Below are 13,740 nucleotides of genomic sequence, written 5' to 3' on the forward strand. Positions count from 1 at the left end.
ATTATGGATTTCTTTTCCATTGGCTTTATTGAATGAATACAAAACCAAAAATGAACTAAACAAACCAAAATATAATACAATGGATTTTTTTTTTTTTGAGAAAATAAAATACAAACTAACAAATGAAAATGCAAAGGCCATGGTATGAGTAATTTACCACTCAATTCTTCACAACTTGTATGTCTTGATATCATAAACTTCTTGAATTCTCATCTTGATAATCTTCACTCTTGTACAATAGTCTTCGACTTGTAAAAATTTGCTCCTTGTCTTGTTGCTTTACTTGAATCTGAAATCTGCTCATTTCTGTACCGTTGCTCATAAACCTTGAACGTCTTCAACTTTCCTTCGAATTTGTGATGCTCTTCTTGTTGATGATGATGGTGTTTCTATGGACCCGTTGGTGTAGAGAGAGATAAAGTGGAAGGTGCTAACTGCGAACAAGATTACAAGTGGTATGTAAGTTAGCAATTCGATGTCACCATTCATGATTGATAAAAATAGCACTCAAGAGATCAAAATAGTGCTTCTATGGTGGGAGGTTGGGTAGCTCACCATTCTACCCGGAGTTTACGTACGGTGACACACACTCTAAAAGCACATATTTAGACAGGTACAAAGAATTGAAGGTCGGTGCCTCTCATAATGTAATATGGGTAGTCTCCACTATAGGGGATCATAAATCTAATACCGAATTCAATCTGCACCTCATTTGCCACTGGGATGGTTAAATCCAACTTTAACTCTCATACAAGTAAGAAACCCGATCACGTTCTCTGTCATCTCTAAGTTCAGTCACTCTTATGAGATTCTCGATGTAATCTTAGCGACATGTATACTATGTGACTCTAAACTAACTACAAGTTGGAGTTTCTTATTCACTAATTTACAAAAAAGTTGAAAAAAATGCATGAAAAAGGTACAAAGCAAAAGCTTAACCACTCCCCCACACTTAAACTTTACATTGTCCTCAATGTAAATTGAATCATCCAAAGTAAGTCAAGGTGGGAAATTCAAGACAATAAAAAAATAAAAATAAAACAAGACAAGAATACTGAAAAATAAAAAAAATAAAGGTAAAGATACAAAACCGGTGGGTTGCCTCCCACTTAGCGCTTGGTTTAAAGTCGTCAGCCCGACTCTCTCCTTGCTTTCTATGACTCCTCCAGAGGGAGTGCATCCACAAAATTAACTTTCCACACTTCGGAAGAGAAGTTCTCATAGTATGGTTTCAACCGGTGCCCATTAACTTTAAACTCCTTGCCTGTAGCAATACTACGAATTTCGACTGCACCATGAGAAAACACATTAGTAACAATAAAAGGTCCAATCCATCGTGACCTTAATTTACCCGGAAATAATTGCAAGCGAGAATTAAACAAAAGCACTTTCTGCCCAACACAAAATTGTTTTCTAGAAATCATATTATCATGAAATGCCTTAGTTTTCTCCTTGTAAATGCGTGAGCTTTCAAATGCATCATTGCGAAGCTCCTCTAGCTCTTGGAGTTGTAACTTCCTTTGCTTTCCAGCCCCATCCATCTCCATATTGCATTGCTTGATAGCCCAAAACGCTTTATGCTCAATCTCCACGGGTAAGTGACAAGGTTTACCATACACAAGCCTAAAAGGAGACATCCCAATAGGTGTCTTGTATGCGGTTCTATAAGCCCACAAAGCATCATTAAGTCGCATGCTCCAATCCTTCCTTGTTGGATTCACCGTCTTTTCAAGTATGGACTTCACCTCTCGGTTGGAAACTTCGGCTTGTCCATTCGTTTGTGGATGATAAGGTGTTGCAATCTTATGCGACACATTGTACTTCCTTAACAAGCTTTGCAAGAACCTGTTTTTGAAGTGAGAACCTCCATCGCTAATTACGGCCCTTGGAATTCCAAACCTTGCAAAAATATTTGCTTGCACAAAATCTGAAACCACTTTAGAATCATTAGTTGGGGTGGCCTTAGCTTCCACCCATTTCGACACATAATCAACAACAAGTAAGATGTAAAAATTCCCATGAGAGTTGACAAAAGGACCCATAAAATCAATACCCCATACATCAAAAACTTCAATAAATTGAATAAAAGTTTGTGGCATTTGATTTCGAGCACCTAGATTGCCTGTTCTTTGGCACCTATCACAAGTTGTGCAAAATTTATGTGCATCCTTAAACAAGGTTGGCCAATAGAAACCGCTTTCAAGCACCTTGTGAGCGGTTTTCTTACTCCCAAAATGTCCTCCGCAAGCATAAGAGTGACAAAAAGACAATATAGAGTTAAATTCATATTCGGGAATGCACCTACGTAATACTTGGTCACTACCTTGTTTCCACAAATAAGGGTCATCCCATATGTATTGGTTACCTAACCTTTTAAGTTTGTCCCTCTCAGCACGAGACAAGTCCTTTGGGATTTTTTAGAAACTAAGTAATTAACAATATCCGCATACCATGGTTCTCCAAGGGCAATTGAGAATAGTTGCTCATCCGGGAAGCTTTCACGCAATGGGATAACTTCCTTGTCCACAGCAAGTCGGCTCAAATGATCCGCAACGGTGTTCTCAATTCCTTTCTTGTCTTTGATTTCAAGATCAAACTCTTGCAAGAGCAAAATCCATCGTATGAGCCTCGGTTTCGCCTCTTTCTTTGTAAGCAAGTATCTAAGTGCTGCATGATCAGAAAAGACAACAACTTTTGTACCAATTAGATAAGAGCGAAACTTTTCTAAAGCAAAAACAATGGCAATAACTCTTTTTCAGTGGTTGTGTAGTTTTGTTGGGCCTCATTTAACGTTCTAGAAGCATAATAAATGGCATGAGGAAACTTCCCCACACGCTCCCAAGCACCGCACCAACCGCGTAGTCACTTGCATCACACATGAGCTCAAAAGGCTTGCTCCAATCCGGTGGTTTAATGATAGGGGCTGAAATCAAAAGCTCTTTCAAGCGATTGAATGCCTCCATACACTTTTCATCAAAGTTAAAAACCACATCCTTTTGCAATAAGTTACAAAGTGGTGATGCTATCTTGGAAAAGTCCTTGATGAACCTACGATAAAAACCTGCGTGTCCAAGAAAAGAACGTATCTCCCTCACCGTAGTGGGGGGTTAGAGCACGAATAAGGTCAATCTTAGATTTATCAACTTCCAAGCCTTTAGAAGATATTACATGGCCTAAAACTATGCCATGAGTTACCATAAAATGGCACTTCTCCCAATTTAGCACAAGGTTTGTTTCAACACATCGTTCAAGGATTAAAGACAAGTTGTCCAAGCAAAGGTCAAATGAATCACCAAAGACACTAAAATCGTCCATGAACACTTCGATTATGTTTTCAACATATTCTGAAAAGATACTCACCATACACCTTTGGAAAGTAGCTGGAGCATTGCACAAGCCAAAAGGCATCCTTCTATAAGCAAAAGTACCGAAAGGACAAGTGAAAGTGGTTTTCTCTTGGTCCTCCGGTGCTATCACAATCTGATTATAACCTGAATAGCCATCAAGGAAGCAATAGTAAGAGTGTCCAGCTAAACGTTCAAGCATTTGATCAATAAAAGGTAAAGGAAAGTGATCTTTTCTAGTAGTGGCATTCAATTTCCTATAATCAATACAAACCCTCCAACCGGTTTGCACACGAGTTGGGACAAGTTCATTCTTATCATTCTCCACTACCGTCACACCTGATTTCTTTGGTACTACTTGTACCGGGCTTACCCACTTGCTGTCGGATATGGGGTATATAACACCCACTTCCAAAAGCTTGAGTATCTCCTTTTTCACAACTTCCATCATGGGAGGGTTCAAACGACGTTGCGCTTCCCTTGTAGGCTTTGCATCATCCTCCAAACGAATCTTATGCATACAAACGGCAGGGCTTATACCCTTGATATCAGCGATTGTCCATCCAATGGCCGTCTTGTACTTCCTTAGCACCCTTAGAAGTTGTTGCTCCTGTAATTCACTAAGCTCGTTAGAAACAATCACAGGTAACTCTTCCTTGTCACCCAAGTACAAGTACTTTAAGTGACTTGGAAGAGGTTTCAATTCTAATTTTGGAGATTTAACAATAGATGGTAAAAGTTTTTCATCACTGCATGGTAAAGAAATAAAAGAGATATTATGAGTTTCCGGGCATCCTTGTAGTGAACTAAGATCACCAAGGGCTTCCTTGACTTCATTACCACACTCTACACCATTATCCATGGATGTAGTTAAAACGGTTTCCAAAGCATCGCCACCATTCAATTCAAACACTTGTTGTGCTAATGTATCCATAACATCAATAGAGAAACAAGAGTGGACGTCACTAGGATATCTCATCGTCTCAAAAATGTTGAAACGTATTATTTCTCCATCAAACTCCATAGTTAGCGTTCCCTTATCCACATCAATAATGGTTTTCGCCGTTTTCATGAAGGGACGCCCAAGTAGCAATGGAAGAGATGAGTCCGGTGAACCTTCATTCATCTCTAACACACAAAAGTCAGCTGGAAATACAAGTTGATTAACCTGCACAAGAACATCCTCAACAATACCCATTGGGTAAACATTAGAGCGATCGGCTAATTGCAAAACAATTCCAGACTTTTTAAGAGGACCAAGATCAAGTGAATTATATATGGACGCAGGCATAACATTAACGGATGCACCTAAATCTAACATTGCTTTGTTAAATGTAGTGTTACCAATAGTGACGGGAATGTCAAAGCTACCCGGATCCTTGCATTTCAGTGGGAGTTTATGTTGTAAGATTGCCGAAGCATTCTCTCCCACACTTAGCACTTCATTACCTTGGAGCTTTTTCTTATTGGTACACAAGTCCTTTAACACCTTTGCATACTTTGGCATTTGCTTTATAGCATCTATGAGGGGTATGTTCACATGAATCTTCCTTAACACGTCCAAAATCTCCTTTTCTAGTTCCTCCATTTTGGACTTTGCAAATCTGCGAGGGAAAGGTAAAGGAGGAACATAAGTAGGAATAGGAGTTTTAGAGTTAGGAATCGGTACCTCGGTTGTTTGGGGAATTTCATCCCTTTTTTCCTCCAACACCGGCTCCTTGGGTGTTTCCACCTTGCCCGAATCAGTAACTTCGGGTTGCACAAGTTGTGTACCGCTTCTCAACGTAAATGCATTGACACCCTCTGTTGGGTTAATAGGTTGAGAAGGGAGTTTCCCACTATTTTGTGCTTTCAATTTGTTTATCTCAATCTCCATGGATCTCATTTTTGTCTGCAACTCCTTAATAGCGCTCTTAGTCTCTTGTTGGCTCTCTTGAAACATGGTACCAATGCCTTGCATCATCTTTTGAAGTTTTGCATCAATATCTGAACCTTGACCTTGCATTGATTGTTGTGGTTGCTGAAATTGTTGTTCTTGTGGTTGAAATCCACTTGGACGGTTGAAAGTAGGTTGTTGAACCGCTCCTTGCTTGTTGGCATAGCTAAAATTGGGATGGTCTCTCCATCCCGAATTGTAAGTGTTGGAGTAGGGATCATACCGTCTTTGCTGATTTGGGAAGATCACATTAGCTTGTTCATTGGAGTCTTCATACCCTTGAGAAGAACTTGGTATCACCGCGGCTGCAACTTGTTGCAACATTGCTGTCACGTTACCCATTTGTTGACGAAGTTCCTCTACCTCGCTCACTTCATTTACTCTCCTTAAGAGCACGTCCGAACCACGACTCAAAAATTGTTGGGAGTTTGCTGCCATGTTCTCAATCAACTCTCTAGCTTTTGCCACCGTTTTGTTCACTAGTGCACCACCACCCGCAGCGTCAAGAAGATTCCTATCACTTGAATTGAGTCCTTCATAGAAGTATTGGATGATCATTGCATCGCTGAATTGATGGTGAGGACATCTTGCCACCAATCTCTTGTATCGTTCCCAACATTCATATAAGGATTCTCCCACATTTTGCTTCATCCCGCAAATCTCTTTGCGAATTTGAGTAGCCTTGGATGCTGGAAAATACCTCTCTAGAAAGAGTTTCTTCAACCCATTCCATGTTGTGATACTTCCGGGGGGTAAATAACACAACCAATCCTTAGCATTATCCATCAAAGAGAATCGAAAAACTTTCAACATTGCACCATCCGCTTCAACATCCGCTGGAAGTATGGCCGTGACAATGGTGTGGAAGTCCATAATATGCTTGTTTGGGTCTTCATTCACCATGCCATGGAACTTTGGTAATTCTCTAAGCAACCCCGGCTTGATCTCAAAAGTAGAATTTGATTGTATACACCCTTGTTGTGTATCCAACTTGTGAGAAGCCAAGTCCTTGAGTGTACGATTTGCATCACCCATTGCTTCTTCTTCTTCTTCAAAAGGTGGTTCCTATTCAACCAGTACCTCTTGTTGTAACTCTTCTTCCACTGCTAGCTATTGTTCTTCCGTTGTACCTTGACTTGGTTGGAGTATTGTGCCTCTTCGAGCGGCTATTCCGCACCTTGGATAGTTTCAATCTTTAGAAGCCAGGGATTAGGTACCTGAAAACAATTCTCACAAACAAGTAAGAAACAAGACAAGAAACAAAAAGCAAATATGGAAGCAAAAATACTGAAAAGAAACTAAAAACTTAATAACGAGCCGATGCCTCCCCGGCAACGGCGCCAAAATTTGATCGGTTGTCAATCGATAAATATAATTTCACTTCCTTACTCAACTACAATAATGTAGAAAGTGGTAGGAAAGAGTTCGTATCCACAGGGAGGCCTTTGTTGTTATGCCATTTTCGGTTTCTAAGATAACCAAGGGGGGTTTTTGTTTTAGCAAATCAAATAAAATAAAGTAAAGCAAAGTAAATAGTTGGAATAATCAATAAGGAGAAGATATTGGTCATGGGATAGTATCATTCACAAGCATGTATTTTTCATCATTGAATAGAATTGATAATTTAATCTCTTATTTAATAAAAGTCCTAGAATACCTTGATCGCAAGAGCATCCCGCTAATTCCCTATTTTCATCACAACCACATTAAAAGATGCATATGTGAATTCTTCGTAGAGAGCAACCCAAAGTGTAAAAGCACAATTAAGTTTAACTCCCTAAAAGCTTTAAGATTTATGGAATAAGACTAATCAAAGCAAACAAACGTGTAAGAGCACTAATTTGTTTTAACCAAGGTTATGATTCACATGTGACTAGTAGGATCTATCACTACAAGCACTAACCACAATTATGCTACTTAAAATCATGGACAAAAAATTTTTACGTATTGAAAACTCTAATATAGCTCTAGAGATGAAAGCAAATCGGATTGATTCCGGACTCAACCAATCAAACAATCAAATCCTAAAACACTATAAACCATGAATCATAAACAATAAAGTTGAGACAAAACTAATCCATAGAATCAAATAACATGCATTGAGAAATCAACTTTTATCCCATAACCAACAAGTGTATTTAGTTACTCATAATAATGGAGTTCATCATCATCATGATCAATAAAATAATAAAGAAGATGAAAGCAAAGCAAACCCTAGAAATAGTTTTCTCCAAAGCTCCAAAAAGAATAATAAAACGTGATAATCCCAAAAGTTGTATAAGTCTTCCTTTTATATCCCTTTGCTTTCCAAAATTAGGTCTAGTCTTCAAAGTCTATTAGATGAAAATCCGCATGGCCCAAAAGTGATAAAAAAAAACCATGTAAAAACTCTGCCAAATTAGTCGCCGAAAAGTGGATGGAAGTTGGTCCGAGGGTCGCCGGAAATCAGTCGAAAAAATGTTCAGGTGACCAGCAAAGTCCGTCCGGTCACCGGTCAACGGGTTAACTTGGTCAAGGAGTTAATCAACACAGTCAACGACCGATTCAAATCAGCTGACCCCTCAGTCAGAACCGAGTCAGCTAGTTAAGTAGCTAACTGGGATGACTTGTCTGAGTTAGTGTTGGCCAAGGCCATCGCATAGGCCTTAACCTTGTGTTGCACCATCTTGGCCGGCCATAGCTTCTACCAACACCACTGCAACTCCACAAATCCCAGCATCTTGTAATCTTGCAGCTCAAAGCACATTCTTCTTTCTTGCTGGTTAACAACCATTCCAGCCAACAACTACTTGCTTGCAGTCCCAATCTTTCACAGCCATACAAACCACTGTTTCACCCTTGAAAGCACACTCACACAGTACCCATTGCAGACCAATCCCCATTTACTCACCATCATTATAGCTTCACCATCTGAGACAACAGCAACAGCTCCTCCTCTTCCTAAACCTTCAAGCATATGGTACCCATGGAGAAAACATTAATCTTCACCAGAACTGTACCTGCAACAGCTGCAGCTTCCTCTCACTTAATCCATCACCTGCATATTCTCAATTACCACCATCTCCAATCTCATTCTATTACTACCTGCATCTTCCATTTCAGCTTCTACTCTCACTAGCAGCAACATCAATCTGTAGCATACCCATCCATCTAATTCCTCCAGTCTAGCTACAATTTCTGCAACATTAACTCATACCAAACCAAACCCTGATTCATTCTTATCTCACAAATTCATCAGTTGTAGCTCTTTCTTCATCTGCTATTGTAGTGACAACACAATCGACTCGGCACCGAGCTGCATCAGCTACACTTCATACCTCCTCTGCATCTGGTGGCTTCATCATTCCACATTATTTACAACAACAACGCCATTGTGACCATGGCAGTAACACCCATCTCTCACTGTTGCATCCTCTCCCTGTAACTTGAATCCAACACATACCCATGACCATCAGCACTTTCAGCTCGGGCCTAATTTCAGGAACCCTAAATTCAATTTCAACAACAATCCACCATTACTTGTTCTCTGTAAAAGACTCAAACTCAAATTCTAACCAAAACCAAGATTCTAGTTCTTCATTTGGGATTCAAATCACTCACAAAACTCGATTTTAAGTGAACCCCTGTTGATTCATTCTCTGCAGTGTTTCTCTCAGATTAAATCTCTGAATTTCCCTCTGTGTCATTGATGAACAACACTTTCCACTCTCTGAGATCGACAACAATTAATCATTTTCTTCTTGATCTTGTAATAACAGCAGCAGCAACGAGATTACTCTTAATTTCAGGTGATAAAACAGCGGTAACTGCTGATTCTTTCTCTTCTCAGTTTTAGGAACAAATGATTGACCGAGAGAAAGAGAACTATCGATTTAGGGTTGATGGGGATTGAGCTAATGATACCCGGTTGCCTCTGATAAGGGATAACCATATTCCTCCATTTCCTTGACCTACCAGTAGCAGCGGATTCATCTCAGTTCTTCTCACAATAAACCTTCTTCCTCTCTGTAATTGCTCAGAATCACCCCCACAATCTTCTCGTGTAATATATAGATTTAATTCGAACCATTATTCACCACCGCTTCCATCATCTCCGATCAAAACTTCATGGATCTCTCAATTACTCTCGACTGCGCCTCTATTTCCTCAAGTCTCTCAGTTTCAGACAGACACGATAATGAGGAGAATTCTCTAGGTTTTAGGGTTGTAATGAATACAATTGATATTGGCACCCTGCACTCCTTGATAAGGGCCACAAAGTGATATTTGGCTTGTCAGTTTTAGAGGACTGACTGCCCACTCTTTTTTCTTGCTTAATTATCAGTTGCACGGAATTGACGGATATTCTTCACCTCTTTTGCTGCATCACTTTAGCTGGCTCCAAGTATCACTCGTCGTGAATTGACCTTTTTGCCTTTTACGTTCCAAATGTACGATTTCTTTCTCTTTTGCTCAAAAGGACTCCATTGCACCTAATAACTCAAAACTAAGCATAAGAGATGCAATTCACAAAGATAATAGCAAAGAAAGCATAAATACTAAATATAAAATTAGGTGTTTTACAACACCTATCATTGGGCAGGGTGGGAATTGCAAAATAATTGCGCAACCTGCAAAATGACATTGAGCTATCGATTAAAGTAGTAGTGGATAACTGTAAAGCAGCAAGTAGGTAATCCAACTGCAAAAATAAAATAAAAATTACTTGTTGGTTAGCACATTTATAAACGCCATTTTTCCAGTCAAGATCACCTCATTCGGTTGTGATATTTAGCTTCCATCAACCATGGTTGTGAGGCACAACCACAGCATGGTTCTCTGAGATGAGCATTCAGTTCACATGTGTCCAGCTTGTCCAAAAGATTTTTCCTACAAATCAAAATGTGGACTGGTCATCTAATGATATAAGAAACTTATTCACCGGCAAATCCAAGATCAACCATGTTTAGTGTTATGGAAGGCTAGGGTTAGTTTTCTCCCGTAGCATAATTCTAATATAGCTAAATTATGTTAGGTTATAAAATCGAACGTCATCCTCCAACAATTTAATAACACTAATATGTATAGATGTCAATAGTACACTTAACGAATGCATCAATGCATCAATTAAGAAAACCACATTGCTTGCTGCCAGTACGTAGTAATGGCTAAGGGATATTCGGGATGTGAAATGTTACATCATAGACATAGGTGTATATGGCGAGTGAGATAGAGATCAAAAAAATTCAAATGCTACCGTATAGGTTTCAAATGCTACCGTATAGGTCATGGTGCAACTTGGAGTTGCTGTGTTCCTATTACATCATTATAGGTTACCGTTAGCCGTGGAAGTAATCCCAGCATGTTTGTTTTGGTAGTCAGGTCAAATTAGGCACCTACTGACCGACGGTGGATTGAAATTCTAGTGGCAAAGGTGATCCCTAAATTAAAATCAGTTAGCCTTGTCCTCTCGTTTCCTCAAGTAGCACTTCACTTCATATTTCCCATTTATTAGACACATGAATTCACTCATACAGTTGCAATGATAATATGGATCACGGATTGTGTGCCCAGCAACAATAACTCACAAAATTAAGAATTCTATGCCAAGTTTATCATCTAGTGCAGTCAATACATGCACAGGACAAAAGAATAATGTTAAAAGGAAGGGAGCATCCTTAATTGACTACTCTTGATAATCAATAATCATTTTTACAGTCATTTTCTGCATGTCATGTACCTTGAAAATGATTACTACTCTCAAGCCTTGCATTTTTTTTGTCTCTGAAGGATCTGAACATGTATTTGGAGCTTGCCACTTCATTTTATTTCAAACACAACGCTTCTGCCATACCATCCGTGAGCATTTTCTACAAAGAAGAATCCTTAAAATACAGATAGTTGCAATACTGCAAAAATATCCCAATTAAGATAGTTCCTGATCATAGAAGTAGGTCTCACATTTCTTCACATTTTCATTTCATGAGCATGAACAATGTAATGTTGAACTAAAAAATAGAAGCTATCAGAATACTGCTCAAGATACACATCAAAGTAATGCCGATGTGGTATCTCCAAAGTTAATCTCCAGTCAGGTACTTGGTTCCAGTGAGAATGGTGTAAGTGCGAATAAAATTATTAACTACTGAAATATATAATGGAAATGCGAATAAAACTTCAGCCCAATTTCAAGAGGTAACTGTATATCTGTGACTGGAGGAGTTAAAGAACCCAAGCTCGAGCAAATATTACTGGGCATATTAAAGTTACCTTTCTTCGCAGTTGCCTCTGTTATTGTTTCTCTGCAATTGAAATCATTAACATGCCCTGAAGGTACACACTACATTCACATTTTTTTTCTTAACAATGTTAATGTGATATGGATGCTACAATTTTGATAATTTTCCAGTTTAATCACTCAAAAGAAACTCATATCCAGAAAAAATTCATAGAGTGAGACTATATGAGTCGCTAGATCAACATTGCTCAGTTCTAAAAGCAATATTATCAGAATTAAGATGTGATCAATATGCTTTGAAATTCGATGCAAAACATAACAGTAATTGGATATCCTGTAAATAGAGACTTACCAATGATCTTGCATAATGCAAGCCATGTAAGCCTGCAAGTAATTCACCAAAAAGGACAAATCAAACTGAGTTTCATTGTTTGAATGTCAATTAAATGTATATAAACCGAGTTTTTACTGTCTAAGGGATATATCGATTTCCCAACAGCATGTATACTATATAAACCGGTATATTATAAAGATAATGATGCAAGACAAAAAAAAACACTGCCAACAAAAAACTGAATAAATGACAACCTTATTGACATAATGAGTATCCAATTCATAATGAATCAAAACACTCCTCCAGCATCTCCACTGCAATCCAGACTATAAATGTATAGTTAATTGAGGACGATTAAAATCATCGAGTGATACCTAAGGATAAGAGTATTACCTTAGCATATCGTAAATAATAACTCCATCGCCATCTCGTTAAATTCACTCCATAGGCTTGCATTCAAAAATGTTTTGCTAATTGGCTAATTCTGCTTGCATAGTAAAAAGCAAAAACTCACTATTTATTGGGCATTGGCATACCTTTGATATCATCAGTAAGTTACAATCCCTGGAAACAAACCATTAAATTATCAAAAGCAACAACCACAGAACTTCTTATTGATACCTAATTACTTCAACAGCAGCTACAACACCATCTTTGTTCTGCAAATCACCACCAGCTTATCCACCATCACCAGTCTCACCTCTTCTAGCTGCACACTCTCAAAACTATGGAAGCAACAGTATCTTCTTAACCTGCCAGATTTCAAAAATTCACCATCTTATAGCTATTTAATACATGATAAAGGAAGCAGAACCAACACTAATTGGATCAAAGAAAAATACCAATAATTAAAGCATATTGGTTAAGAAGTAAGGCAATTACTATTAATTCCAAATTTCATAGTTATTTTTCCTTACATGTGCATCTCTTTCAATTTGATCTTCTCCCTGCCCAAGCAATCCTCGAGCACAATAAAAATCACCTCGAGCTGGTAAATCAAGTTCTCTCTGTACAGCTGAAATATGACATCATTGATGTGTTAAATCCAAAACTTGTGGCAAACACCTTAAAACTCAAACACCTTAGAACGAATAGTCAAAAAGATCTGCGCTAGGGTTTACCTTCTTCTCCGTGGCATTAGAAACTCCAAATCTTCACGAACCTTTGAAACCGAGTTACACAAAATCATAATCAACTAGATAGTATACCAATTCGAATTCCAGACTTTCGATTTATTAATAAAGAGATTCGAAACAGATTGGTAGAATTAGAGAAACACGTAGAAGGAGAAACTAAACACACATAGGGCGTTATAATGAAGTAGGGTTTGAAACACGGAATTTCTGTTTCAGAATCTCGAATTTCGGAAGAGGATGATGAAGTAGGGTTTGAGAGAGGCAAACACATAAGAAATTCAGGCCTTTATTTATCAATATATATCCTAAATTAGCAGATTTACTTACTCGAATAACAGTCTTTGGAACCACACCGGATATGATCACCAAACTTAGACTTCCAAGCTAGAGTAATTTAAAAGACTCTGAATGAGACTTCAAAGAAACTTAAAATTGGATTACTCGTGATCAACGAATTAAAAAATAGTAGAGTGGATATGTACCTTAATTAACCTATAATTCTCGCAATCTTCGTTAAGAGTATCAAAAAATTTAAGTCGATTAGGGCCCTTCAACCAACAAAATCAACAGATTCACCATCAACAAATGCAATACACAAAATAAAAAAACTCCCAATAAACACAAAAAAAAAAAATACATACCTTCGCATGAATTTATTATATCATCATCTCGAAACTCGAAAAAAGAACTAATATCGATTGCCGCACCAATCAGCAGCAACCGTGGCACCCTCAAGGACATGCAAGTCAAATAATATTAACAGCAGAATTCAA

At 38.3% G+C, this 13,740-nt stretch overlaps 1 long non-coding RNA gene across 5 annotated transcripts; it reads right to left on the reverse strand.

The window, feature by feature from the left end:
• Window positions 1-10,769: 10,769 nt before the first annotated feature.
• Window positions 10,770-13,440, reverse strand: LOC113303432. Of its 5 annotated transcripts, XR_003337482.1 has the most exons (5): window positions 12,953-13,440; window positions 12,749-12,846; window positions 12,225-12,583; window positions 12,086-12,145; window positions 10,773-11,881 (listed from the first exon to the last, which is right to left on the reverse strand). It is a non-coding gene; the product is annotated as an uncharacterized LOC113303432 (long non-coding RNA). The 5 variants fall into 5 exon arrangements; XR_003337479.1 differs by having other exon boundaries at window positions 10,770-12,315; window positions 12,453-12,583; XR_003337481.1 differs by having other exon boundaries at window positions 10,772-12,145.
• Between the last annotated feature and the right edge of the window lie 300 nt (window positions 13,441-13,740).

The sequence above is a fragment of the Papaver somniferum genome, chromosome 8, assembly GCF_003573695.1.
Source record: "Papaver somniferum cultivar HN1 chromosome 8, ASM357369v1, whole genome shotgun sequence".
Lineage (NCBI taxonomy): Eukaryota > Viridiplantae > Streptophyta > Magnoliopsida > Ranunculales > Papaveraceae > Papaver > Papaver somniferum.